Here is an 8870-nt window from a genome sequence, read left to right as displayed (position 1 = left end):
TCTAGTTATCTGGGTGGGGAAAGCTTTTGACGAATTCCAATACAAGTGACATTATTCTCCATACACACCGACTAAACAGCTAAGTCCCTGCCTCCAAAACGCCTGTGCTTTATCCGTGCGCTTCAAGCATGCCATCCATTGTTGCAGGGAGCCAATCGCGAGGGGGCTGGCTTGTCAACGCAGGAGTATGTAATCATACAGTTTGACTTGTCGCCACCAGACGAGGCCAAGTGAGAGAAGCGCCAAATGGTGCTTGTTCGTCTCGCGCTCCTACTGCTCTGTGATTGGCTGGCATAGAGCTCGGGTCAAAGTGGGATTTATCTGTTCTGCGACAACTTCAACACGGAGTAGACTACGCCAAGTGATAGCACAGGAGAGTGGATTAAGATGAATCGACCCTCGGGAACTTCCAGTAAGTGTTTGGTGTATATATGTAGATAACAAGTCTTTTCTTAACACGCGTTATACAGACACTCGACGAGGATCACTTCCGTCTTTGTAACATTGTGTAATTGTAGTGATTTGTTACTACCGATCAAAATGTTTATTTTCTCCCGTGAGTATCCAAAACAATAACATGCTCTAAAGAGCGAATAGGGATTTTTTATGAAGTTGGAGAGAAATCACTAATGTCTAAATATATATCAGTGATGTCTTTAATCAAAGTTCAACCTTTTGTTGAAATAGTGTTGTTAGAAATTAATGTTATCAATATTGTTACTCGTTTGGATACATGTTCATATAGAAAATTTATTTCTATCCTTCTATTACTAATAAAACTTCTAATTATATAAAAACAGCATAAATACATCCAGTTGACACTTGAATAGAATATCATTTGAAATTACGACATAATTAAATTTACCAACCCACCATAAAGAGTGTTAGCTTGTTCAAGTTCATATCAGGGTGGATAGCACATTGTGTGTATAAGTGATTAAGTTCTGAAGGCAACACATTATGTCTCTAGTTATGTATTCCAGCCTGTATTTACGATATTGACTGTTGAAGATTCCTAGGTCGATGACAACTACATGACACAACCCTTATCTCAACCTTGTCAGCTTATTTATGCTACAGAACAAATCTCGTAGCTGTAGTCTTAAAAATGACTTCTGAATAATATATAGAAGCAATTATTGACTCGCGGTTATTTGGTAAATGCACGAAGAGCAAATTTCCGTTGATGTATAGGACGAGTTGACTTGTAACCGGGTGTCTCTGGGTGGGACGTGGACTGAGAGACGCTACACTGGTGAAAAGACGTGATAAATTAAGAGACTATCCCACACAGTGGTACTTGTACTATAGCAATCCTTAAGTGTTTTTAATCACGATATTGTTGGGGTAAATTAAAGTGTGATAAATTCCACGTCACTGGCCTACATGCAGACGCTGAGAATTAAATCTGGGAATACTGTTTCATTATATATGTATGTTTAAATTTCATGCACCTAGTAAACCTGTGCAAAATTGAATTTTAGAAATGTATATGGTGGCAGTTTGAACACAGCTGTCAAGTACTGAACATTGTTAGGTGTTAAATGCAAGCATAAATTTTGATTATTCAAAACTAATGTCTTTGAGCATGTTATATTTTGAAATACAGTTGCACCCCTTATGGAACATTTATCTGTAGAATGAAAAATAATTCCAGCCAAAATACAACGCATTTGATTTTTCTATTCTAAGAATTTCTCACTCTTCGGTTACAATGATACTGTTGTATTAGTATTCTCTATTGACACATAAGGCCCCTTATGTCCTTGAACCGTATACTCATTTAATGCAATATATCTGTAAATCCACATGAAAAATATTTTAACCTTCTGGAATAAAAAAAATTCAGACAGCGGTATTTCTATGAATGGTCTAAAATCTTCCATATTTCTAATATAAAGTCTGGTAAAACAATGTTTTAAATGATTGTTTGTGCAACTTTTTTTAATCAATTTAAAAACAAAATTGGTAAAATGAATAGGTAAAATAATTAAGTGCAGATGGTAATATAAACATAAACATTCGATGGTTGAAAACACAGAACAAAACTACAAATATTATTGTATAATAACTATTTTGATATTCCATGAATGCAAATGTGTTTTCAAAATATCGGGAACGTGTCCATTGCACTTTGGATAATTTGAATTCGATAATGACAGGATATGTATAATTGTGTTGTAATCAATCAAGTTACATTTGTTTTTAAAACAAAACAAAAACGTTACACCTTTCGTTATTATCACATCACACATTTTAATTTATTACATTACACTTTTCAAAAGTCCTCTTTTTCAATCCATCAGTTCAAGCAGTTGCTGCTGGTATATAAGAAAAACTTTTGCAGTTTCGTTTCACACTATGATTCTCTTAGAACAGGAAATACCATAACCTCAAGTTAATCGCGTTTAGCCTTGTGGGTGATCCTTGTGAAACGGAGTGACCGACAATAAAGTCCTCTGGTTTAATCTGGACGGGCACTTGGGTCCAAATCCTTCACTACAAGTGTTCCAAAGCTTTTGATACAAGTGCCAAATGGTGTGGGATCATCTTCAGCGCCGTGGTCAGACGGTCTCTATCAGAAGCTTCCTTGATCTCCCTGTCAAACAGACCCTAACTTTACTTGTTCGAGTTCGCCCTCCTTATCCTTCCAATGTTTGAATGTTCTTTACGAGAAAAACATTGTTCATCCCTAATAGGCCCTGAATGCCAGATAGAAAGCATCTTCCCTACACTTGTCGCGGTATGAGATGCGGATTCTGTAAACTGACTCGAGATATGACAAGGATAAACACATTCGAAGGCGCTAGGGACTGTGTCTTATACTTAAGCATACAGTTGACGTTGCAGCAGGTTCACGATAGAGGCTGCAGGCGGACCTTAAACCCTGGACGGATTTTCTAGCATTAACCAAAGCATACCAAGCAAACATCAAGTCAGATTCGGACTGTGGATCAAATTGAAATTCATGGCAATTTTTTTCCAGCAGAAGCATTTTGAATATGAAACTCACCTTTCAGCAAACTAGGAAAATCACATTCTGAAGCTAAATGATATAGGTTAAATGTCACGTGGGTGGTTTTGCCTGTGTCATAGTGGTGTACTTAGAAATTCGTATACTCACGAATCAAATTTTCAAAAAGGATATTTGAACGACTACTTGATCATCTGTACAATATATTTCAGTCAATTTTTGTATATAGCATATTATCTGTCACGTGTGAATATGCCTTAATACTATGTTGTTATTAAACTGCTTACTCAGATATGCAAATCAACAGAATACCACTTCTTTACTATTTATGCATACTTTGTTATGACAAAAATATAACCAGAAGTGATGTATAATAATTTTCAAACATAATCTCCCTTATGAATATCATGTAAACAGAATATATAGTGCATAACATAAATCAGAAACACGATCATGTTAACAGATTGGTGAAATTATTCTTTTCAGAAATATTTAATTTATTCCTTGAAATAAATAAACAATTGAAATAAGCATAAACTATACCTTTTTTATACCTGTGTGTTATCATATTGCACGATTTCAACGCTGTGATTAATTGTCCGTCGAGTTAAAAAATATGACTAAATGGCGTGAGCAAGATAGGCATAAAAACGAAATGCCCGTATCGTGTACAATATAGCAAAACAGGGTGGCTGGTAGATTACGGGATTATCCCAGCACTTGAGCTCGCTATTGATTGTTAAGTGTCACCGTGTTGCTTGGACTTACTTAATCATTTCAACATTCATCTAATCTCGTAATCAAGTCACGCGGCCTTCAGAATACACTCTCTCAATTGATTCCATTGCGAGTTAATTTCACAAGACTCCTCACACGGCGAAACTTTTAATGACACAAGTTTATTGTATGAATAAAAGTTTATAAGGCAATGCTTTGACATACCGCGTTACTTCCTTACTTCGGGGTAGCGTCACGTGTTCCTCAGATTAGCGCGGATTATCCGATAAAGGATGAGGTATTACCGAAGGATATTGCACATGCACGCGTGTGGTATTGCTAGCTATATTGCCCGATACTATCTACGTGACGACTAGTTTCATAAAACTCTGCCCAAACCTCCTCATTAAAAAGTTAATAAAATATTTTTATGGAAAGCACTATACAGCGGATATTAAATAGCATCGTTATGTATCGGGGTTACCGAGAGGTGTCAGGTGTATGTTCAGCAAATGATCCGCTGAATCATTCTTAAACTATTCATCTCAAATAAACGCGTAGTTTACACAGATATTATCAGTGTAACAAAGACTGTTCTTAAATGTTTTCGATTTTTGTATAAAGTCGCTGAATCTTTTTTAGTTTCGATAGTTTCAAATAAATGTGGGAATATGTAAAGTTTATGTTTGAGGTAACAATGATTATTTGCTATGAATTTATTTCACTGACACCCAAATTTAAACGCACTCTCTGTGTGTATATTGTAGATCACTGTATATAAGGAACAGGGTCGGAAGTGCACAATGGTCTCCGCTTCTAAGAGATATTTCACATAAATATGGAAAGGGTTTTGTCGCTTTTATTTGACATTTCATGGACCATTTTAATCAAGTACATTCGAAAAAGAAATTCATTTTTACCTGCTAAATTACAATATAAAACAATTATGTTGGAGTGAATAGGTGTTATTTCAGTTACCACAAAGCCATAATAACATTTCGCCAATATGAGATATGCCTGAACGCATTCTGATTTTGTCTCGTGCATCAGTCGATTACACGTAACAGAAGACAAAATAGCATACTTTTGAATGAACATAGTGACATGCCCCGGCCACATCTTCCTCTGTTGTAGCATCTCGACATTACTGCAACCACATTCATGTTGTTTTTTTAATGAACATCAGCTTCGGTTTTTAAATTATTGCACAGTTACAATCCGTCAATAATAATTATTTTTGCTCAATCGTCTGAAAATTGGTTCGTTTTTGAACATTTTTCGATAGATATACAGAAGCTCAAGCATTAATATATTTTTGTATTATTTCAAATCTCTACACGAAATCTCTCTCTCTGGGAGCAGATAATGATTGCCTTCTAGCGCGTTATTGTGTATGCACTGTTTATATTTGCTGTAATTTCTAAACTATGGACGGTCGCTACTCTGTTCTAATCGTTTTCACTGTACAACTTTTCACTTTCGTTTACCAATATAACAAACTGTTCAATTATCCCCATAACAAGATGACGGAGCATGCGGGGACATAATGGCTATAATATTGACATTCCTAGCTAAATGAAACGAAGTCGGAACCCGTGTTTGCTGTATTCATTTGCATGGCTAAAACTTTCATTATAATCTTCATCATACTCCCTTTATGACTAAGTCATTCTGCTTTTGCCGTGTACCGTTTTAACAAAGGGTAGAGAGATACTGTTCTGGGCAGTCTGGCTATAAATGATTCCTCTACAATAATCATTTGTGTGTTTAAGATATCAATGGACGCAGTACTATCTCATATCTGCCAATCTTCACCATTTTTTTCCCATCACGAAAGACAAGTCGGAGAGATAATTGCTACCGTTGGGTGTGAATGAGCTCGGTGTGTTTGTCTGAATATTGATTTTTAATTGGAAGCCTGTTGACTTGGATGCGACAAGTTAACATTCGAATCTGCCTGATGGTTCGCAAAGAACGGCCTTCTTTGATTTAGTTGTTTGTACATTAGCGTACCATGCGGCGAGCACAATGCTCCTTTTATTACGAATCGGATGCTCACGACTCTCCCGGCGATTGTTCTAGACAGTCAATATGCAGACACTGTTGGGAAATCAAGCTTGTTGTTTCGGAGGTATCGATTTGGAACATTCATCTGAAGCCCTACAACAAACGGTGATGAAAAGTCGGGACAAGGGAAACACATACGCATACCTGTGTTGTCAGATGGGAGGACGACTTCTATCTGATCATTTGTCAACACCTGTAGGGCTCCCGAAATCCTCTTAAGAGTCTCGCTTCTACAGTCCTCATTGCACAGCGGTATATCTGGTTCTCGTATCATTTCGACATAATTGGGAAAATCTGGTGGTTATTAGATAACTGGTCATTACGCAGCGGTCATTATCTAACCACGAGGCTGGGGTAGCAGTGGACACCTCATACTGACCAGCTATTGTCTGGCCACAACGCTGACTGTTTAGGGTTGAAATGCGACCACGAGAAGGTAACGCTCCCTTTCACGCTTTGGTAAACACCTTACGCTTTTCTTGCTTGTCAACATAAGTGAGAGCTTCATTACTCTGTTATGTGACGCCATGCCTTCTATGGGAGATACGTGGTTTCGTAATCTTCACTTCACTTTCACTCAACTGTTTCAAATTGCTGGTCGCTTTTTGTCCCTGGTATTGAGTCGACAGTGGGAAAACCCGCCTCTTCCCCGCTGACCGTGGGGAGACAGACAGTACATCTCACCCGGGGGCACTAATCATGGAACGCTACTCTCACACCTGTAATTACATATATGCTACCTGTAGAGACTTACATGTGCCGTTATTGGAAACCAACAGGCTGTAAAAACAGCTACCTTTCCAATCCTTTCCCAGATTCTAAGTATATCTTACACCCAATTATATTCATGCAGAACTTGACAACTGCTTAGCTTAAACTAGACCTAACATAAAATACATGACACTGGTGTATCATAACACAGTGGTCCTACTTATACTGGCGACATCATATGAACATATTTTATGAGGTATTTTTATGGATTTGAAAATGAGGATGACATGGTGTTTTTTGTTTTACTTTAGGTCGTATTCTGGTGGACATACCTTGTAAGGTCTGTCAAGATCACTCGTCAGGAAAACACTACGGAATCTATGCTTGTGATGGGTAAGGATGCAATACTATCTTATTTTTTTGTTAAAAAGTTCTTGAATGGATACCTGTTTTTGTATTATTAAACAAGATTTTTATTTATTTATTTATTTATTTATTTATTTATTTATTTATTTATCTTTACTTGTTTATTTTTATTTGTGTGTTTATTTATTTTTCACTTATATATTAATAATATGTACTTTATATCCCACTAATGACAAAATTATTTGATTGCAATACAGATAGTACAGGGTTTGATCATCAAATGATTCCTCTATCAAAACACCTATCAGTGGATGGGTATATTTCGTGTCATCAAACAACTGGTCACAATATAGGATACTCTGTTAATCCAATACACTGTCCGCCCAATAACCCTTCATTGCAGCAGTAGTAATGACGCTGTATATCTACCTAACGGTTCCATATGTTGTACTCAGTTTCATTATTTGTACAAACTGCAATATTGGCTATATTGGCTGGCTTCCACGTAAACTACCATTGCAGTCATGCCTTGTACCAGCTTGCATAGGTCTCAGTGTTTAGCTGTATTGTATTGGCACAGTCTGGTTAATATACCTGTACAGGTCTTCGATATTGTTCGCGAGCTGACATTGTCTGTTGATCTCCGCTCTTAATTATTGCTCTATCAGAGGGATGACTACAGGATTCGATTAAGTTTCAAATACCAGGATAAATCATAGCTGTCTGAGTTTATTTTCACCCATTTGTTTCATTTGAAACGGAATACAGAGCACATATTTAAAATCATTTTCAAATTTTGATTTATGGAAAATAATTTTGTTCTCATTAACAAATCGGCTTTGTTGATATTGAAATTCTATCCCTTTCCTCACTTGTGATTATCTTTCAACGTATTTACTTTGGACCGACATTGACATAAATCATGACCTTGTTGTTTGTGTTAATGGTATTATCTTTCAAGTTTAATCATTGGTACAATTTACAATTGAAAACTAGACGATCTACAGATCATAATGAAATATCACAACAACGTCTCCTGTCAAAATGAAGGTTATGAACAGGTTCTGCACCTGACGTGCTTGACAAGCACCTGTCATGCATTATTCTATGTAACTCAATGTTTCGACAAATCATCAATCTATATGCAATCACTAGTGTAGAAGTTTGGAAATAGGTTTAAAAACAAATCGTTTTTATAGTATTAACTGAATATTTATCTGAAAAATACACTTTCCGTCATATACATGTTCTAATATATTAGCATTCTTCATTCCGCTTAGAATATATTATTTGTCATAATTAAGTTAAGATTATTATTGAAAGACAAAAATGTATGTTTACTTCGTATTACACTACCAGACACACTGATGTTAATAAATGTTCCCTAGAAACGAAACGACTGGATACATTATGCAATGATAATTCCCATATATTGCTGCTCAACTATTTCTTTCCACTTAAACGTTTTGACGGTTAATTACCACTGAGCATCGTCATCTGTTCGACGATTTCATTTATTATTATTATTATTATTATTATTATTATTATTATTATTATTATTAACACAACAGCCCTATCATCAACTTTTGATAAAGGCCCCAGTTTCCAGGCATCACTTAACAAAGTTTCTAAATATACCATATTTTATCATGTCCTTTACAGGCAAACCTCACTAATGTTTTTATAATCTTCCTTTCCAGCTGTGCCGGGTTCTTTAAGGTGAGTTTTAAATGTCTTAGTTACTTAGTCCGCCCTTTTAACATACATACTTGTCCGCCTTTGAATCAAAGTTAAAAGAGACGCAACTTTTCTCCAGGTAAAGTAACGCGTACTGTTTCCGCCTGCATCCCGCAAAGACAATCAATTCCCATCTTCCGCCCCTCCCCCATTCGTCACCCCCATTCCGCCACCCCAACCATGATGACAGTCATATGAGGGGGGTATTTGTTGAGGGGCACATCGCACGGTCCGCAAGCTGAAGTCGTCCCCTAGTGCAGTGTGTCCTTTGACTTCAGCTTCAGTGTTGGCAACCTGT

General features: G+C 36.6%; 1 long non-coding RNA gene across 1 annotated transcript; it reads left to right on the top strand.

Annotated features, from left to right (window-relative positions):
• Window positions 1-206: 206 nt before the first annotated feature.
• LOC125374150 lies at window positions 207-8554 on the top strand. The gene is made up of 3 exons (XR_007218528.1): window positions 207-412; window positions 6781-6862; window positions 8536-8554. It is a non-coding gene; the product is annotated as an uncharacterized LOC125374150 (long non-coding RNA).
• The last annotated feature ends 316 nt before the right edge of the window (window positions 8555-8870 follow it).

Source organism: Haliotis rufescens, unplaced genomic scaffold, assembly GCF_023055435.1.
Source record: "Haliotis rufescens isolate VD_foot unplaced genomic scaffold, xgHalRufe1.0.p SCAF_527, whole genome shotgun sequence".
NCBI lineage: Eukaryota > Metazoa > Mollusca > Gastropoda > Lepetellida > Haliotidae > Haliotis > Haliotis rufescens.
The sequence above is the reverse complement of the archived record's forward strand: the minus strand, read 5'-3'. Positions and strand labels throughout refer to the sequence as shown.